Source organism: Somniosus microcephalus, chromosome 30, assembly GCF_052327205.1.
Source record: "Somniosus microcephalus isolate GS21.2 chromosome 30, FLI_Smic_1.0, whole genome shotgun sequence".
In the NCBI taxonomy this organism is placed as follows: domain Eukaryota; kingdom Metazoa; phylum Chordata; class Chondrichthyes; order Squaliformes; family Somniosidae; genus Somniosus; species Somniosus microcephalus.
The window spans coordinates 33,416,665-33,435,096 of NC_141016.1; the positions used below are offsets into that span (position 1 = coordinate 33,416,665).

The window sequence follows — 18,432 nt, forward strand, 5'->3', positions numbered from 1 at the left end:
TAATACTTATTATGCAATATTAAAGACCTTGTACAGCACTCTAATGCTCAACAGCCAACATGATAATTCCAGGCTCGGCAAAACACTGGGGTCAGACATCACTTCTAGTGAGAAATATCTGTGACCGAAATGTATGTGTGGGTTCAGTCGGCAGTAGGTGTAGCTTTGCCTGGTGTTCTACACTCAGTGAGTTCACTCACACCCCAGATTCCAATACATTCTATTCTATCAGTGAAAGCGCTCTACTTCCAGCAGGCTTGGTTTAAATAATCCGGATAGAATTTCAACTCCAGTCTGCTCTGTCTGTACAAGAGCCGCAGGGGACAAAATAAAGCAAAATTGCCGCGTTATTGTGACCGATTTCGGATTTAAATCTAAGATTGACACAAATCTCGACTGGGAATTTAAAGTAAGTGTTAATCAGATGAACAATATTCTGAACGCGCTGATTGTCAACAACAGAAATTGATAATTGATTCCCTATTTCAAGTTGATGGAACTTAAAATCAAACAAACAGCTGAAAATATATATCAAATGAATATTCTACAAATTAAGTAATAATTTCAATATACATTTCATGCGATCCCAATGAATGACAAATTTGAAGAAAATATGCCCGTTTTCTTCAGATTGAATTTGATCAGCAGGCGATTTGTGAAAATGATTCAGGGAGTGATATACATTTCATATTTTTTTCTCCATTCTATGATTTGTAGAAAATGTTCTTTAAATTATCTACAAAACAGGATTTTAGAATCCAATCAGTTTTATAAAATAAAATAAATTAAACCACAGAGATATATTTTGTTAAACTCACAAATTACCTGATAACAGTGCGATAACGTTTCCCTGTCAGTAAACCAGCATTTGTTATTGATAGATGTTGATAAATATAACCAAACACGCACTGGAAACAGAAAGATACTGAACGGAGTCACCGACCAAAAATCTCAGCAAAAACTATGGAGCATGTTTAAGGAGATTGAGAACGAAGTCCCAAAATCTCATTAAATTCTACATGACACTGTATAAAAAGAATGGAGCAGGTGGAGGGAGACTGAGAAAGCACCATTATTACATCAGTCTGTACATATTCATGTATTAAATTGAAAAAATAGTTTAATATTAAAAGTTCATAACTTTGAAGATAACCACTAACTAAACAACAAAACTCACACAGCAAATTTTCCAAAGATTTAGGAAATGTTACTAACATTAACATTTGGAGAATGTATTTAATTGTAATTATTCTAATGGTTAATGCTAATTATTACAATATTGGTTCCACCAGTAGTTAATATTTTCTTATACAATATTTATAAACCTCATCCAAAATTCTAATGCTGCTAAAAAAGTTTTAAAGTATTTCAGTTCACTCTATCACACCGGGTCAGACAGCACTTCTAGTGAAAAATATCTGTGACCGAAATGTGTGTGTGTGTTCAGTCGGCAGTAGGTGCAGCTTTGACTGGTGTTCTACACTCAATGAGTTCACTTACACCCCAGACTCCGATACACTCTATTCTATCAGTGAACGCGCTCTACTTCTAAAAGTCTCAGTTTAAATAATCCAATTAGATTTACAACTCCAATCTGCTCTGTCTGTACAAGTGCTGCAGGTGGAAGGCGTTTGAGAAACCAGTCCCGATATCTCATAAAACTCCACATGACACGATTAAAATTCAAGACAACAACATATACTTTGTACATCACCTCAATGTGTTCAGTAGTAAAGACCAATAATTATATTAATGAGGCACATATTATAATAATAATCAACGATGACTCACATTTGAGAAGCTGCAGTAAAAAGAGAGTCATGAAGGACCGGGGCATCGTCGCCGGTGCTGGTTACAGTGACGGGACCTGAACATTAACCGAATGTTGTTTGCAGATACCGAGCCGACCCTCCAGCACCTTCCGACACCCCGACAGAACTGGAACTTAGTTCTTTGAAAACAGTTTGTACAGAAATCAACGTTTCTTTCAAAATAACCAATAGATTTTGAAAGGTGTTAACCGTGAATTGCAGTCTGGTAAAATACACCAATGAGAAGGAACCTGCCCATTAATAGAAGAAAACAGCCCAGGTTCCATCCACTGCTGTTGAGCTGTGTGAGTCTGATAAGCGAAATGCATCACCGACCCCGCATCTGGATCACATAATCATACAGAACAGAAGGAGGCCATTCGGCCCATTACACCTGTGCCGGCTCTTTGAAAGAGCTGTTCAATTTAGTTTCATGTTCCTGCTTTTTGCCTATAACCCGATAATACTTTCTAAAGTGTGGTGCGCAGAATTGTATCCAATACTCCAGCCGAGGCATAACCAGAGATTTGTAAAGTTTTAGCATTATTTTCTAGTTTTTTATATAATCAATGCCCCTATTAACAAAGCCAATTACCCATACGCTTTCTAAACCACCATCTAAACTTACCCAGTCACCTTCAAATATTAGTCAATATGCACCCCAGTTCCCTCTGTTCTTGCACACCCTCAAAATAGTACAATTTAGATTGTACTGTCTCTCCATATTATTCCTCTCAAAGACCAACATTTCATACTTAGCCACGTTAAATTGCATTTTCCTTGTGTCTGCACATTTCACCAGTATGTCTATGTCTTTCGGAATTCTGCTACTATAATGTTCACTATTTAATATGTTGTGTTAATGTATATTGCCCGCAATATTTGAAATTGTATTCCCTATACCCAAGTCCGGTTCATTTATAGACTGCAAGAAAAGCAATGGTCCTAATACCGACACCTGGTGTACACAATTTCAATATTCTATCCAGTCACAGAAAAATCCATTCACCACTAGTCTCTGCCTCCTATTCGTTAGCCAATGTACTACGGAAGTTACCACCGTCCCTTCAATATCATGAGCATCTATTTTCGGAATTAATCTTCGGTGAGGCACTTTTGAAAGTCCATAAATACAACATGTACTGCAGTACCTTCATCAGTCAACTCTGTTACTTCATCAAAGAACTCAGGTTATTCAGACGTGAATTAAATTTAACTATTAAATGATGGCTGTCCGTTATTAACCTATGCTTCTCCAAATGAGAATTAATTTTGTCTTGACAATGGTCTCTAGTAGTTTTTTCCAACCACCACTGACTTTAGACTGCCAGGCCTGTAGTTTCCTGATTCATTCCACTCTGCTTTTTTGAACAGGTGTGTGGCATTTGCAATCCACCATTCCTCTGGCACCACTCCAATATCCAAGGAGATTGACCGCTTGTGGTCAGTGTGTCTGTTATTTCCAGCCTAGCTTCCCTTAGCAACTTAGGATTTGTAGGGGGGGTGGCATGTGCCCAGTCAGCCCTGCCCCTGACTGTCCCTGAGCGATTCGGATTGCTCCCACACCCCTGGGTTCTAGACACCAGACTTAGGTACAGGCAGCGATACAGAAAATCGAGTAGAAAAGTGGTTTGGTACAAGAAAACCGTGAATTTTATTGAAAAACAATGCAACACAATCTTACTGAGAATTACTGATATAGTTACAGGCATAAAACAATTACACTTAGATGGGAATGGGGAACACGTGGCACATCGAGGGAAACAAATGCATTAAATCCCCTTAACCTTATCCCACCCCCACTACCTAACTAGATTAAGCTATGAGGGGCCAGGAATTCATGCTCACCAATTCGAAACCTGTTGATTTAACTGGTAATGGGATTTGAGGTTCACTCGTGTTGTCCGTTGGGGTTCACCATAGTCACTTGGTCGCAGGGCACGGCGATGGAGTCATCTGAGTAAATTACCCCTTTTCTTCTCCTCCGTTAATGTCTTTGTTGATTCGCGATGGGTCTTCTTCTTCTTCCTCGGGCAGTTTGGTTTCCGACGGGTTTTACGACAATTGGGGCTCGGGTGGCGGTTTATATTGTCAAATTGATTTCACTACCTATGCTTCGAACACCATCATAACCTTAAATGGGCTTGACTGTCCAATTTTTCTGTCCCGGCTTTAAATGCTAGGTTATTCTCAAAGGCTTTGAACGCCAACTTATTCTCACAAACGCCAGCTTATACCTAGGCTGTTTGTCCCCCAATGCGTATTTCCGCTGCCCTTCTCTGCCTTTACCGGTTTACCATTTGATTCATCTCGTCTTGTCTGGCCGGTTGCAGCCGGTTGAAGTGACAGACCGAGAGAAGAGCTAAGAGAGTGATCACTACCGATGGGCCTATAGTTATACCCGGTTCTTCACCCCTTATCTGTGCACCAAATCAGGTCAGTTCTTTGTCTAACTTTTGGTGGGCTCGTCTAAATGATTACAGTCATTTATGTTAACACCTTCTGGGAGGGGGGTGGTCTCCTTGTTTTAATGGCTTCAATATCCTGGTTGTGTGTTATTTATGAAAAATAATCGGGTTTCCTGGCTCGGCAGCTGCCTGTGAGCTTTTACTGATTATGTATGCAAAAAGGTTGATTAGGTCCGTTCTTACTTCATCTGTTCCAAGATGTAGGATGCACATTCTGTGTTTCCCTAGCTGCCTGGCTTTACAAAATCTCTCCACAGCTTTATGCATGTTATGTTTCGCTTCAGGGCCTGCCATTTTGCAGGGCCTTGCGTTTAAAATGCTGTCCATTTTGGTCACAAGGTTTCAGAATCCATTTTGGGTACCCTTTTTTAATAACTTGTCCATACAGGGTCCCTTTATTCATAACTTTTGGGGAATGTGGGAATGTTGAGAACCCTACACTCCCCCCTGTTGATACTAAACTCGCTTTAAGTATCATCCTGACAAGATGAGCAAAATTTCCAACCCTCCATAGTCAAGCTTCCCCTGTAATTACCTACACTAATGATACCCACGGCACATGCACTTCCCAGTCTGTAAAAATGTAGTGTACATAAGCATACATAGAATAATTACAGTCTTTTACACTCACCCAAGCATGGAGGTTGTCCAACAACCCTGCACCACTTGGTGCACATACATCTTTATTAAAACAACACGTCAAAAATCTTTATTAAAGAAACAATAAAAGAACACAAAAAAACAATCTTTAATCAGAAATACAAAAACTCAAATTCATTCAGGTGTATCTCCCTCCACCTTAACATAATGTTCCTTCCAGGTCCTTTGGTTTCGGAATTCTAGTATCTGACCTTTTCCCTTGCACTGAGTGCATACTAGCTAAAATGCTATTCCCAGCTGGCAAACCACGAGAATGTGTGAAGCCAGTCTAAACCACGAAGGGGCCTCTATGTTTTCAAAATGTCCCACCAGGGTGGAACTACAATATCAAATATCTTAGTCCCTATCTCTACTGTTTCCTGCTCCAGAGTGTTGAAATGTTTCTGGAAGACTATTACTGCTTTGAGTATTTTGGTAAGGTGTTCTGGGAGAGGGGGGATTTCACTGCCGAAATGCGCTATGTACTTTTGCAAGTTGTGAGATTCTCTTTTACAGTCAGGTGAACAGTGGAGGGTTCAGGAATGGGGACAATTCGTTCCTGGGCCACTGGAACTTCTGCCTCGTGTTTAAAGCTGAAATTCTCTCACTTACCGGACACCAGCTATGCTGTCCATGCTGGTAGTGGGGCGCACCTATGGTGACATAATATGTCCCATCTCCTATATATGCTACCTGTGGGGGAACATGGTCCTGTGCCATTAACTCCATGGTACAATTTATAGGTTTTGCGCCAACAGCTTTAAACCTGCACTGTGGTTTTGAATAGGCGTTCATGTGCTGGGGACACAGTATTGTGTGCTCCCCGGCTCTGGCAACCAGAGAGGTCTGTACCTGTCATAGCGTGCTCCCACTTTATGACATAAGGTGGGACTGCTGTGAAACGGATGTGTGCACCCCCTAGAATGAGTCCAATGTTCCCTACCCTGTATACCAGCGCGGGTCAGGCTGTCCTACCCATGACCGGCATTCTTTCTATTATACCTATGATCGTGTGGTTGGACCGCCCACAATCTACTGGGACTGGGTAGGCCTCAGAAGCTAGCCGGAGTTGACACGGGCTTAATGCATTCCCAAATGGATGGAGAGATGCGAGGTGTTTGTTGCTGATCCAGGGTGGGACTAAACCATGTATTAAATCCTCCAGATTACTGCGGCCCTCGCCCAGCAACCATGCCCTGTACAGCATGCACACCTCATTCTGCGCAGCCTGATCCGAAGCATTTCTGTCCTCTCTCATGAGGGCATTTACGGTCTTCGCGTGCCTTTCCAGCTCGGCTATATTCTCTTTTAAATGGACCGTCATGGCCTGGTCCTCATGCAACCCTGAGCCTACTACCCTGTTCTCATCCATCAAGATTTTCTTTAACTGTGTTTTTAAACCGTTTATTTGGGTTTGCAATTCTATGTCATCTAAACTGTTGATGACAGAAGACCCTGTGTTAAATGCAGTAAACCATAATTCCAAGCTCCCCTTCTTTGTCTCCCTTTATTACCCAAAAACTCACGGTGTGTGGTGTACAGCTCGGTTTTGTCTACATTAGCAAAATCGAACCCATAAAATTTTCTAAACATCTCCTTTAACTTGACCTGGTATAGTTGTTCCATTTCTCTGGAGCACCACTCCGGTAAATGTACCTCGGTGAGATTTAAAATCACGGAGGCTACCGCGTAGTGTGCCCCCTGGTACAGATCCTGATCTGCCGACACTAGTACCAGCCCATTCCCTGGTCACTTGGTGATGGCGGTGCACCCCTCCCTGTGTGTCCTTGCTGCCTGAGTCGTGGGCAGGGGCTTTCCGGAGCGGGTTACAATTTCAGTGGCTATCACTGGGATCGGGGAGTATGGGACTGCGCACGCATTCAGGCTGGAATCGCACTCCAACCCCATCCCGGCATCTTGGCATTGCCAGTGGAAAATGATGAATATGCCTGTGGGGCAGACCTTCTCTGACCCCCACATACAGACATAAATCCCCTGCTCCCGTTCCCACCAATTGTCACAGGATACACTCAATCCCCCGTGAGTCCCTGTAATCGTCCGATGGGTGTTGTTCCCCAATCGTTCCCACCTTACTGCGGGGTTTCCCAATTTTTTGCTCAGTTTCCCGAGCCATCACCACCTATCCAACGGAAACTGTCCCTTGCATGTATAACATACACTTTTCCCCACGGTGACGCTGACCCTTGTGGCAATGACCTGTACCCTGGGGCACAGGAGGGTGGCCTCCCCATACGTGAACCCGGTCTGGCTGGAGTACTGAGTCGAGTTGGACCCCAACTACCCTGCCCACCTTCCCTCGTGGAAGTAAACGGCGAGCTCATCTGCATCCAGTTCGCCACTTCCATCGGTCACTATCAGTGCTCTATCTCCTGAACACCCATAGACTTGGGAGTGCTCCACATCACCTCGCTTTCCAATTCTCATTCCTATCATGGCGAGTAGGAGTACACCCCCCTTCATCCTGAAATCCTTGCCTGTGAAGAGATACAAGAACATACAGCCAGGTCCCGAGGAGATTTTCTGGCTTGGGTGAAGCATAGTCGTGTCTTGCGACCTCGACTCAAATACAAACACTCTGAACAATACTACTAAACTACCAATCCTTATTTAAACTTAAACTAAAGACACAAACTTAACAATACCAACCTTAATATTACTTAACTATATATATCGACTGCCCGTCTCCGGGCGGCCAGCCTAATCCCTGTTTGGGCTGCGGCACACGACTCCCTTCGGTGTGGGCGCACTGTCCTGTACTTCCGGTCCCTCGCAGCCTGTGGCTGCTGGCTGGGGACCTCTGTCCTTGGACTTAACCCTAACTCGGGGGGCTGCCCCCTTAAAATGGGGAGCCGGTGACCATGGTTTCCTTGGCTGGGGCGTCCGTTGGGACCTTCTAGGGACTTTGGCTGGTGGGGTTTTCTTGGCTGGTGGGCCTTTAACCCGAACCGCTGCCCCCTCCGGTGCAGTGAGTGGGCTCATCGCTACCACTGGCTGGGGATTTTCTTCCTCAGGCTTTACCTCTCCTGAACCTGGGCTACGGGCAGGTAACTCTTTGCAGCCTGTTGCTGCGGGCTGAGGGTCTCCGCCCCCAGGTCCCAAATCTGGGTCCGGGGCGGGGCCTTCACTCTCAGGTCACTACTCCTATAAACCTGGGTCAGGGGCGTCGTCCTCGCACTCGGGTCCCTCCTCATCTGAATCCCAGAAGAGTGGGGGAATGTCCAAAGCGGTGGGTGAGATGGCAACTCCCCTTAAACAAGCCACAGCGCCTGCCTGTGCAGTCTGTGAACCTGTTCCCACTGCTGGATGAGGATCTCTATCCTCAGACCTTACCCCAACTGACTGTTCTCTCATCTCGGATTTAAACAGTTTACACTGATTAATATGGAATCATTTGGTGCGCCGAGGCATTTTAATGGCATATAACATGGGGCTTGCCTTGTCTACAATGCTGTAGGGCCCCATGTGTAATGGTTCCAGACTCCCTCTCCGAGCAAAATTCCTCACCATGACCTGATCCCCTTCTTCCCACTCGTGGTGTTTTCGGTGTTCTAACAGCAATCACTTGCTCCAATGCTACTTTCCCATGTTCCCAGCAGACTGCCCATGGACCGGCTTAAGGTGCTCGAAGAGGTTTCAGGCGAACCTGTCTCGGTTTACCTCCCTGAGCTGACCTTCTGTGAGCACCGGGTCTAGTACATGGGTGGGGGTCCACATAACCCTGCCAGTCATCAGCTCGTGCGGGGAGTACCCCGTGCTTTTCGACTGGCTGGCCCAGATCCCCATCAGGACCAACGGTAGGACGTCGGGCCATTTTCGAAGCGAGTCCACCGTCTCTTTCCTCAACCTTTCCTTTCTGGTCCTATTCATTCTCTCCACAATCCCTGATGACTGTGAGTTGTGGGCATCGTGCCACTTCTCCTCGATGCCGAGCAGCATAAGAATGTTCTGCATTACCTGCCCAGTAAAGTGACTCCCTTGGTCGGACTGCACATACTGTGGTAGCCCCCATCGCGAGAACTTGTCCCGGACCAGGATCCTGGCTGTACCCAGAGCTGTGGCTGTTCTGCAAGGAAAGGCTTCTAACCATTTCGTGAACAAATGTACCAGGACTAGGCAGTACTTATAGCCTCCCTGGGCGGTGGGCAGAGGCCCGATGTAGTCGACCTGTATCGACTGCCATGGTCCCTCTACCCTCCTGATGTGTCCCATAGTTACCTTCCTTTGGTGGGGGTCAAGGTTGTTAGCAGCGCACACCAGACAGCCGGCACAGAACTCGCGGACATCTTCCCTGAGTCCTGGCCACCATCTCGCCTGTTCCGTCTGCTGCCAGGTGGTCTCAGGCCTTTGATGCCCCGCTCCTGCACCCTCATGGGGCAGTTGAAGGAATTCCCTCCGGTGCTGCTGCGACACTACCTATTTTTCTCCCCTAAACAGCATGCCTTCTTTTATGGGGAGGGCTGCTGTGCCGTAAGCACCCACTGCCCTTTTTCCCTCAGTCACTGCACTGAGGACAGCCTTGAGCACGGGGCCTTGGCTTTGGAACGTCTTAAGGTCCAGGGCTAATGCTACCATTGCACTGCCTTTTGTTCCGTCCCTACCCCTGAGTGCTGCCATGGGTCTGGACCCATATGGGCTCCAGAAAGTGCCTGTGCGGGCACCCTCCTTGGCTAGCATTTCAGCCTGCTGGTTACCTTGACTACGGGGTTCTGTGGAGGAATGGGCTTTCACCTTATGGATGAAAACCTCCCCTTCCTCCCCCACTGCTGCTGAGATTATCTCCAGCAGTGGTTTCACTGTGAGGGGTCTCCCGTCGGTGGAGTTGTATCCACGGCGGAACCAGATGGCCTGGTACTTCATACACGAATTGCACGTTAACATGCTGTGTGAGCAAATCGTGTATGGGTTGGGAAGATTTTGGGGTGTGTAACAACGTACACTACCGCGGACGGTTCAGCCTGCTAGGCACTCATGGTGCTGGGGAGCTTAATTGCCAGGGCAATGTTTTCCGCTGAGTCATAAACTCCACACCCTGTGAGTCACTCACCAGCAGATACCGTGCTGGAGCCGTCCACATAGATTTCACGGTTTGTGGGGTGTATCCCAGCCCGCAAACGTATGTCCACTTCCCAAACCCCTTCTATGGAACACGGGTGGACTGTTCCAGGGTAAAGCAGGTTGGCTGCGAGTTTTGGCTCGCAGAGACCCTTCACCTTTAGGTCCGTCTGTGAGAGGAGCAGGGCCCAGTGAGCAATGCGGGCACTGCTCATGGTCCCATCCTTGATCCTCCCATCCAGGAGCATCTGGGATGGTGTGTGATGGGTGAGGAGGGTGATGGGAGAGGTGCCTGTGAAGATCAGCGATCTTTTCACAGTCCAATGTGTGACCAAGAGGTACCTCTCACAATTGGTGTAGCTCCTCTCCACATCCGTGAGTTTCCTGGAAGAGTAGTCCACCGGCCTCAGCCTGCCATGCCGCTCTTAGGAGCATCATAGCACACAGGCTGTCCCCGCTGGCTGCTACCTCCAGGAAAATCTCTTTGCCCCCAACTATGGCCCCTGGATTTGGTGCGGTCTGCAAGTCCTTCTTGAGCCTGACAAATGCTGCCTGGCAACCCTCATACCAAGCTCACTCCACTCCCTTATGTAGGAGTCGGAGCAGAGGGGCTGCTTTGGTAGCATAGTCCTCAATAAAGTCTCTGCAGTACCCGGTTAGCCCTAGAAACGAACTCACACCCGTGACTGTGTTGGGGACTGGTAACTCTTGTACCGCTTCCCTCCTAGTCTTATCTATGGCCCTTTTCCCCAGCGCATAAGGTCAGGCCCAGGAATTTCACCTCCTGCTGGACGATCTGCGCTTTCTTGGGGTTGACTTTAAAACCCTCTTGCCTGAGCAGCTCCAGCAGTTCGGCCAGCAGTGGGCCATGCTCCTCTCGCGAATCAGTGAACAGGAGCAGGTCATCCACATACTGTACCAGCTGACTGGGCTGGCTGAAACCCTTTAAACTGTTTGCCATGTACTGAAGAAAAATGCTGGGGCTGTTGTAGAAGCCCTGAGGCAAACAGTTCCACGTGTACTGTTGCCCTTTAAACGTAAAGGCAAAATTGTACCGATCCTCCCTCCTTTAAGGGATGGACCAAAACCCTTGGAAATATCCAGCACCGTGAAAGTGCTCGCGGATGCTGGAATACTTCCTATCAGGTTGGCAACTGCTGCTACCGTGGGTGCACAGGCTGGGATGTTAAAGTTGAGCACCCGATAGTCCACTGTGGCCCTCCAGGAATTATCTGGCTTTCCAACCGGCCACAGTGGAGATTTTACGTGGGGGGCTATCGGTCTCAGGACTCCCTGCTGTACTAAAGAGGACATGGCTGCTTCCATGTCCGGCTCTGCTTCCCTGGGGAAGTGGTACTGTTTCTGTGGTCAGGTCATGGGGTCCCCGTTGATGCTGACCTCAAACCCGTTGACCCTCCTGTAGTTGTGTTTGTGTGTTGCAAATGTGGCTAGGTGGGCTTGCACAAATGCCTGGAACTCCTTCGGGGTATTACTGACCATGAGCTCGAGGGTATAACCCTCTTTGGGCTTCATGGTGCACACGGTCCCCTTCCCTTCTTTCCCTGGGATGACTACCACCTCGCCGTCCTTTCATGTACTTGCCCCACATAGGCAATAATTTCTTAAATCGACCAGGATCCCGTGGCCTACAATAAAGTCGACTCCCAGGACCCCTCTTCTACCCTCCAATTCCCACTTCATTAGGACACAGGTTCACTTAGAGTGTAGTGGGCCTAAACGAATGATGAGCGGGATGGAAAACGAGCTGGCCTGTTCCTTGCCTGTGAATCGTGACAGACTGTATGGGACTCCGTTAAATAGAGGTGAGATGGTGGGGTTAGCTGAATGGACCACGGTGCATGATGCACCTGCATCCAACAGATAGGTCCCCTTCATCTTTTCTACCTCCATCTCCAAGAGGGGTCTCTTCCATTCATCATAATGAAGGGAACACAGGTAAACAGGCTGCATTGGCTCTTATCATGGCTGTGGGTTGGATGGGGCTGACAGGGACAGAGCATCAGTAGCGGCTGCTACTCTCCCGTGGCCAGTCAATAAGGACCTCATGGTGTCTAAAAATGACTCGACCACAGCGGGAGGGATTCCTCCCTCTGCCTTTTGGGCTGGGCCTGTGGAATTATTTCCCTTGTTATCTTTCCAAGGGTTTTTGCACTCCTTCCTCCAGTGTCCATCCTTCCCACACCCGTAACAATTGTGCTTTGTGCTAGAAGGGTTATTCCCTTCCTGATGCCACTCATTCCTAACCTGTCCGGATTTTACCTCATGCACCTTCCCGTTTGGTGGGTGTGCATCGGCTTCCCTACCGTTCTTATAAGCTAGCGCCATCTGTCTGATCACCATAAGTTCGGTAGTCTGGGGATTTTTGTGGTCGAACCAGACTTCCGACTTGCCGCGGAACTGTGGCAAGCTGTTTGCCACCAGGCAACAGAGCCAATGGGCCAGCTGATCCCTGTTCAGGAATGCCCGGTTAGGTGCCCCAGGACATGCACTCCTATAAACCAACCATAACCTGTCCGTGAAAGCCTGTGGGGTTTCCCCCGTGAGCTGCACAGTCTGCTCCACACGGGAGAAAGGACTTCCCTCATTCATCCCCATGGCCTCCAGAACTTCATCCCTGTGCTCCTCATACCCGCTCTGCCTCTCCTTACACATGTCAGAGAGGGATTGGAGGAGTCTACTCTCCACGGAGAATAGCAGCATTTTGGCCTGCTCAGAACCATCGCAGTCGTTGATGCTGGCTGCCTGCTCTACTTCCCTGAAGTGGATCGAGGGGTCGCCCTTTTTGGAGAGCTTTGGGATATGGCTCACCATAGCCCTAAGCTGTTGAGTGCTATAGGTTAATACGAAATGGTTTTGGAGGGGTCCCTCATCCTCGCCATTAATGGGGGGGGCCGAACCTCCGATGCCAGGCTGGGCACATCAGGCCTGGCCCCGGCCTCTCTTGCGTGGGTGGCTCCACTTCCACTCCTACCCCTGACTCCACCCACGTTGCCTCCAGACCTCGCTAAAATCTGGCACTACGGGTGGTGGTCGTGGGACCTCCTGTTCCTCAACCATGTCGCCCCTTGGCACTACCAATGATGTATGGACAGTTCTCCCCTCGTTCCCTATAAAATCTGATAGCAAAATACTGCAGATTTTGGAAGTCCGAAATAACAACAGAAAATGCTGGAAAAACTCAGCAGGTCAGGCAACATCCGTGGAGAGAAATTTGAGTTGACGTTTCGGGTTTGACCCTTCTTCAAAACTGGAGAGAAAAGGAACTAGATTGAAGGCAGGGCTGCGATCGGACAAAAGAATAAAAGACCCAAAAGAAGTAAAAGAGATTAGAAGCTAGACGAGATGGTAATATGCTGGGATTAGGTGTAAAGTGTACTGGCAGGGCGAAAGATAGCTGCCAGGTGTGAGAGAGAAACAAAAGGAAAGGGGGGGGGGAGGAAAGGAGTGGAAAAATATAAGTAAAAATGAAATAGGGGCCGAGGTTATGATCTGAAATTGTTGAACTCGATATTGAGACCGGAAGGCTGCAGAGTGCCTAATCGGAAGATGAGGTGCTGTTCCTCGAGTTTACGTTGAGCTTCCGTGGAACAGTACAAGAGGCCAAGGACGGTGAGGTCCGAGTGGGAATGGAGCGGTGAATTGAAATGACAGGCGACCGGAAGCTCGGGGTCACCCTTACGGACTGAACGGAGGTGTTCCGCAAAGCGGTCACCCAATCTGCGTTTGGTCTCCCCAATGTAGAGGAGACCGCATCGTGAGCAGCGAATACAGTATACTAGATTGCGAGAAGTACAAGTAAATCGCTGTTTCACCTGGAAGGGGTGTTTGGGGCCCTGGACAGTGGGGAGGGGGGAGGTATAGGGGCAGGTGTTACATCTCCTCCGCTTGCACGGGAAGGTGCCAGGCGAAGGGGAAGGGCTGTCTGGGGTGATAGAGGAGTGGACTAGGGTGTCTCAGAGAGAGCGGTCCCTGCGGAATGCTGAAAGGGGAGGGGAGGGGAAGATACGTTTGGTGGTGGGATCACTTTGGAGGTAGCGGAAATGCCGGAGGATGATCCGTTGAATGTGGAGGCTGGTGGGGTGAAAGGTGAGGACAAGGGGAACCCTATCGTGGTTCCGGGAGGGAGGGGCAGGGGTGAGGGCAGAGGTGCGGGAGATAGAACTGACACGGTCGAGGGCAGTGTCAACCACGGTAGAGGGGAATCCTCGGTTGCGGAAAAAGGAAGACATGTCTGAAGCACTGGTGTGGAAGGTGGCATCGTCGGAGCAGATACGGCGGAGGCGGAGAAACTGGGAGAATGGAATAGAGTCCTTACAGGAAGCGGGGTGGGAGGAAGTGTAGTCCAGGTAGCTGTGGGAGTCAGTGGGCTTGTAGTAAATATTGGTCGATAACCTATCCCCAGAGATGGAGACGGAGAAGTCGAGGAAGGGAAGGGAAGAGTCAGAGATGGACCATGTGAAGGTGAGGGAAGGGTGGAAATTGGAGGCAAAGTGAATGAAATTGTCAAGTTCGGGGTGAGAGCAGGAAACGGCACCGATACAGTCATCAATGTATCGGAAAAAGAGGTGAGGGAGGGGACCCGAGTAGGACTGGAACAAAGATTGTTCCACATAGCCCACGAAAAGGCAGGCATAGCTAGGACCCATGCGGGTACCCATGGCAACACCTTTGATTTGGAGGAAATGAGTGGAGTTAAAGGAGAAGTTGTTCAATGTGAGAACAAGTTCAGCCAGGCGGAGGAGGGTCGTGGTGGATGGGGACTGGTCGGGCCTCTCTTCAAGGAAGAAGCGGAGTGCCCTCAGGCCATCCGGGTGGGGGATGGAGGTGTAGAGGGATTGTACGTCCATGGTGAAAAGGAAGCGGTTGGGGCCAGGAAACTGGAAACTGTTAAAGTGGCGGAGGGCGTCCGAAGAGTCGCGGATGTAGGTGGGAAGAGACTGGACAAGGGGAGAAAAGGTAGAGTCAAGATAGGAAGAGATAAGTTCCGTGGGGCAAGAACAGGCTGAAACGATGGGTCTACCAGGGCAGTCCTGTTTGTGGATCTTGGGAAGGAGGTAGAAGCGGGCTGTGCGGGGTTGGGGAACTATGAGGTTGGTGGCAGCGGGGGGAAGATCTCCAGAGGAGATGAGGTCAGTGACAGTCTTGGAAACGGTGGTTTGATGTTCGGTAGTGGGGTCATGGTCCAGGTGGAGGTAGGAGGAGGTGTCGGAGAGTTGGCGTTCAGCTTCCGCTAGGTAGAGGTCAGTACGCCAAACAACAACAGCACCACCCTTGTCAGCGGGTTTAATGACAATGTCAGGGTTGGATCTAAGAGAATGGAGTGCTGCAAGTTCAGAGGGAGGTAGGTTGGAGTGAGTGAGGGGAGCAGAGAAATGGAGACGGCCGATGTCACGTCGGCAGTTAGCGATCCTATAAAATCCGCCTGGCCTGCCTTCGGGCTTATGAGGCACACCATGCACTTTGCCTTCCTTAGGGACAGGCTCAGCTACGCTATCTGTTCTTTGCAGGGGCCATGATCTGCGTCTGCAAACCCCTGTTTACTCGGTAGCTTGTAAGCTGCCTTTATATTCTTCACTTTCTCCTCCTGCTCTCTTAATTGTCTCGCTAAGCAAGCATTCTTTTCCCACAGCATCAACTCATTACCCTTGGCTTCAGTGACTTGGCACTGCAGGAATTCCAACCTGGCCTTATGTTCTCCCAGTAACTGTACCCTTTCCTGATTCAGGGCCTGCAATGCTATCAGTAACTTCTCCCCTGCTAGAGCCTTGTCCTGGATCTGCAGGGCTGACTCATTTACCTCGGCTGCCTGTGCTGCAACGAGCCTGTCCAAAAGCTGGGCCTCCTTCTTGGAACCCATCAGCCAGACTGCCTTCTCTAGGGATTTCCTGTGCTCCTTCCCTTCTGTCCAATTAGCTGCGGCATCAACCAGATGCCGAGCCTTTAACAGATTGGTGATCCACTTCTTCGTGATATTCACCTTGCTAAAACACATAATCAGAAATACTTTCCTCCATCACGGTTTGCTCATCCGAACCATTCAAAATCAAATCTAAATCAAATCAACTTTTATTGTCATTGTTAGTGCACAAGTGCAGTACAAAGAAATGTAGGCTTGCGGCTCCCAAGAGTGTACATTTAGATTAAGACATTTAAACATTCAACATACATTTGGCTTGTAATACATTAACATAAACATAACCATAATAAAGTGCATTGGCAGATGTGCAGGCTTTAGAGTTTATTTGTGGAGTTCAGTAGGATGACAGCCCTGGGAAAGAAGCTGTTCCTAAATCTGGTCGTACGGGTGCGAATGCATCTGTAGCATCTCCCAGATGGCAGGAGGGGGAACAGACTGTGGCTGGGGTGGGTAGGGTCTTTGATGATGGACCGTGACCTCCGTAAACAGCGTTTCTGGTATATGTGCTCTATGGTCGGTAGCCGGGTGCCGGTAATGCGTTGGGCTGTTTTGACTTCCCGCTGCAGGGCTTTCCAGTCATAGTAGCTACAGCTGCCATACCATACTGTGATACAGTTTGTCAGGATGCTCTCTATTGTGCAGCGGTAAAAGTTAGAGAAGATCAGGGGTGACAGGTTACGTCCCTTCAGCCTCCTTAGGAAATATAGGTGCTCTTTCGCACTCCTGCTGCTGGTGTCCTGCCCTGGGCGCCATTTCTGTAGGGGGTGGCGTGTGCCCAGTCAATTCTGCCCCTGACTGTCCCTGAGCAGTTCGAATCGCTCCCACACCCCTGTGTTCTAGACACCGGACTTAGGTACAGGTGGTGATACAGAAAATCGAGTAGACAAGTGGTTTGGTACAAGAAAATCGTGAATTAAAAAAAAATAATATAAAACAATCTTACTGAGAATTACTGCTTTAGTTACAGACATAAAACAATTACACTTAGATGGGAATGGGGAGCACACGGCTCTTCGAGGGAAACAAATGCATTAAAATCCCCTGATCCTTATCCCACCCCCAATACCTAACTAGATTAAGCTATGAGGGGCCAGGAATTCATGCTCACCAATTCGAAACCTGTTGATTTAACTGGTAATGGGTTTTGAGGTTCACTCGTGTTGTCCGCTGGGGTTCACGATCGTCATGTGTTCACAGGGCACGGCGATGGAGTCATCTGAGTAAAGTACCCGTTCTCTTCTCCTCCGTTAACATCTCCGTTGATTCACGATGGGTCTTCTACTTCTTCCTCTGGCAGTTTGGTTGCTGACAGGTTTTATGACAGTTGGGTCTCGGGTGGTGGTTTATATTGTCAACTTGATTTCACGACCCATGCTTCGAACACCATCATATCCTTAAATGGGCTTGACTGTCCGATTTTTCTGTCCAGGCTTTCAACGCTAGTTTATTCTCAAAGGCTTTGAACACCAACTTATTCTCACAAACGCCAGCTTATAACTAGGCCGTTTGTCCCCCAACGCATCTTTCTGCTGCCCTTCTCTGACTTTCCCAGTTTACCATTTGTCTTGTCTGATTTCGTCTGGCCAGTTGCAGCCTGTTTGTCCTGTGCTCGTTTGGTTCGATTCTGTCCTTCTCCCGCATCTGGCCCCCGGTGTTGTAATCGGCGTCCTCAGTGTTGAGCAGCACGGGGATGGAGAAGAGGAAGCGAGAGACCAAGAGAAGAGCTAAGACAGTGATCACTACCGATGGGCCTACAATTATACCTGGTTCTTCACCCCTTATCTGCGCGCCAAATCAGGTCAGTTCTTTGTCTAACATTTGGCGGGCTCGTGTAAATGATTAATGTCATTTATTTTAACGACTTCTGGGGTGGTGGTCTCCCTGTTTTAATGGCTTCGATATCCTGGCTGTTTGTTATTTATGAAAAATAATTGGATTTCCTGGCTCGGCAGCTACCTGTGAGCTGTTACCGATTATGTATGCAAAGAGGTTGAATAGGTCCATTCTTACTTGATCTGTTCCAAGATGAAGGATGCATATTCTGTGGTTACCTAGCTGTCTGGCTTTACAAAGTCTTCCCACAGCTTTATGCATGTTAGGTTTCGTTTCAGGGCCTGCCATTTTGCAGGGCCTTGCTTTTAAATTCCTGTCCATTTTGGCCACGAGGTTTCAGAAGCCATTTTGGGTACCTTTTTTTAATAACTTGTCCATACAAGGTCCCTTTATCCATAACTTTTGGGGAATGTGGGAATTTTCAGAACCCTACAGATTCCTCCCATCTGGAACGGGTGAATTGTTAAATTTGAGTGATGCCAACATATTTAGCAACATAACCTTTTCATACTATCCAAGATCTCTACTCCCCACTCTTCTTTTGTGCAGATAGTTGCAAAGTATCCATCCAATAGCTCAGTCATGCCCTCTGCCTCTACAAGAATATTCCCTTTTTTGCCCCTATCCGGCCTCACAATTCCTTTAACTATCATTTCACTTTTTATAGGTT

The 18,432-nt window shown here is 48.1% G+C and overlaps 1 pseudogene; it reads right to left on the minus strand.

The window, feature by feature from the left end:
- LOC147098115 (scavenger receptor cysteine-rich domain-containing protein DMBT1-like) overlaps nucleotides 1–1,837 on the minus strand; it is a 53,958-nt pseudogene extending 52,121 nt beyond the window's left edge.
- Nucleotides 1,838–18,432: the final 16,595 nt, after the last annotated feature.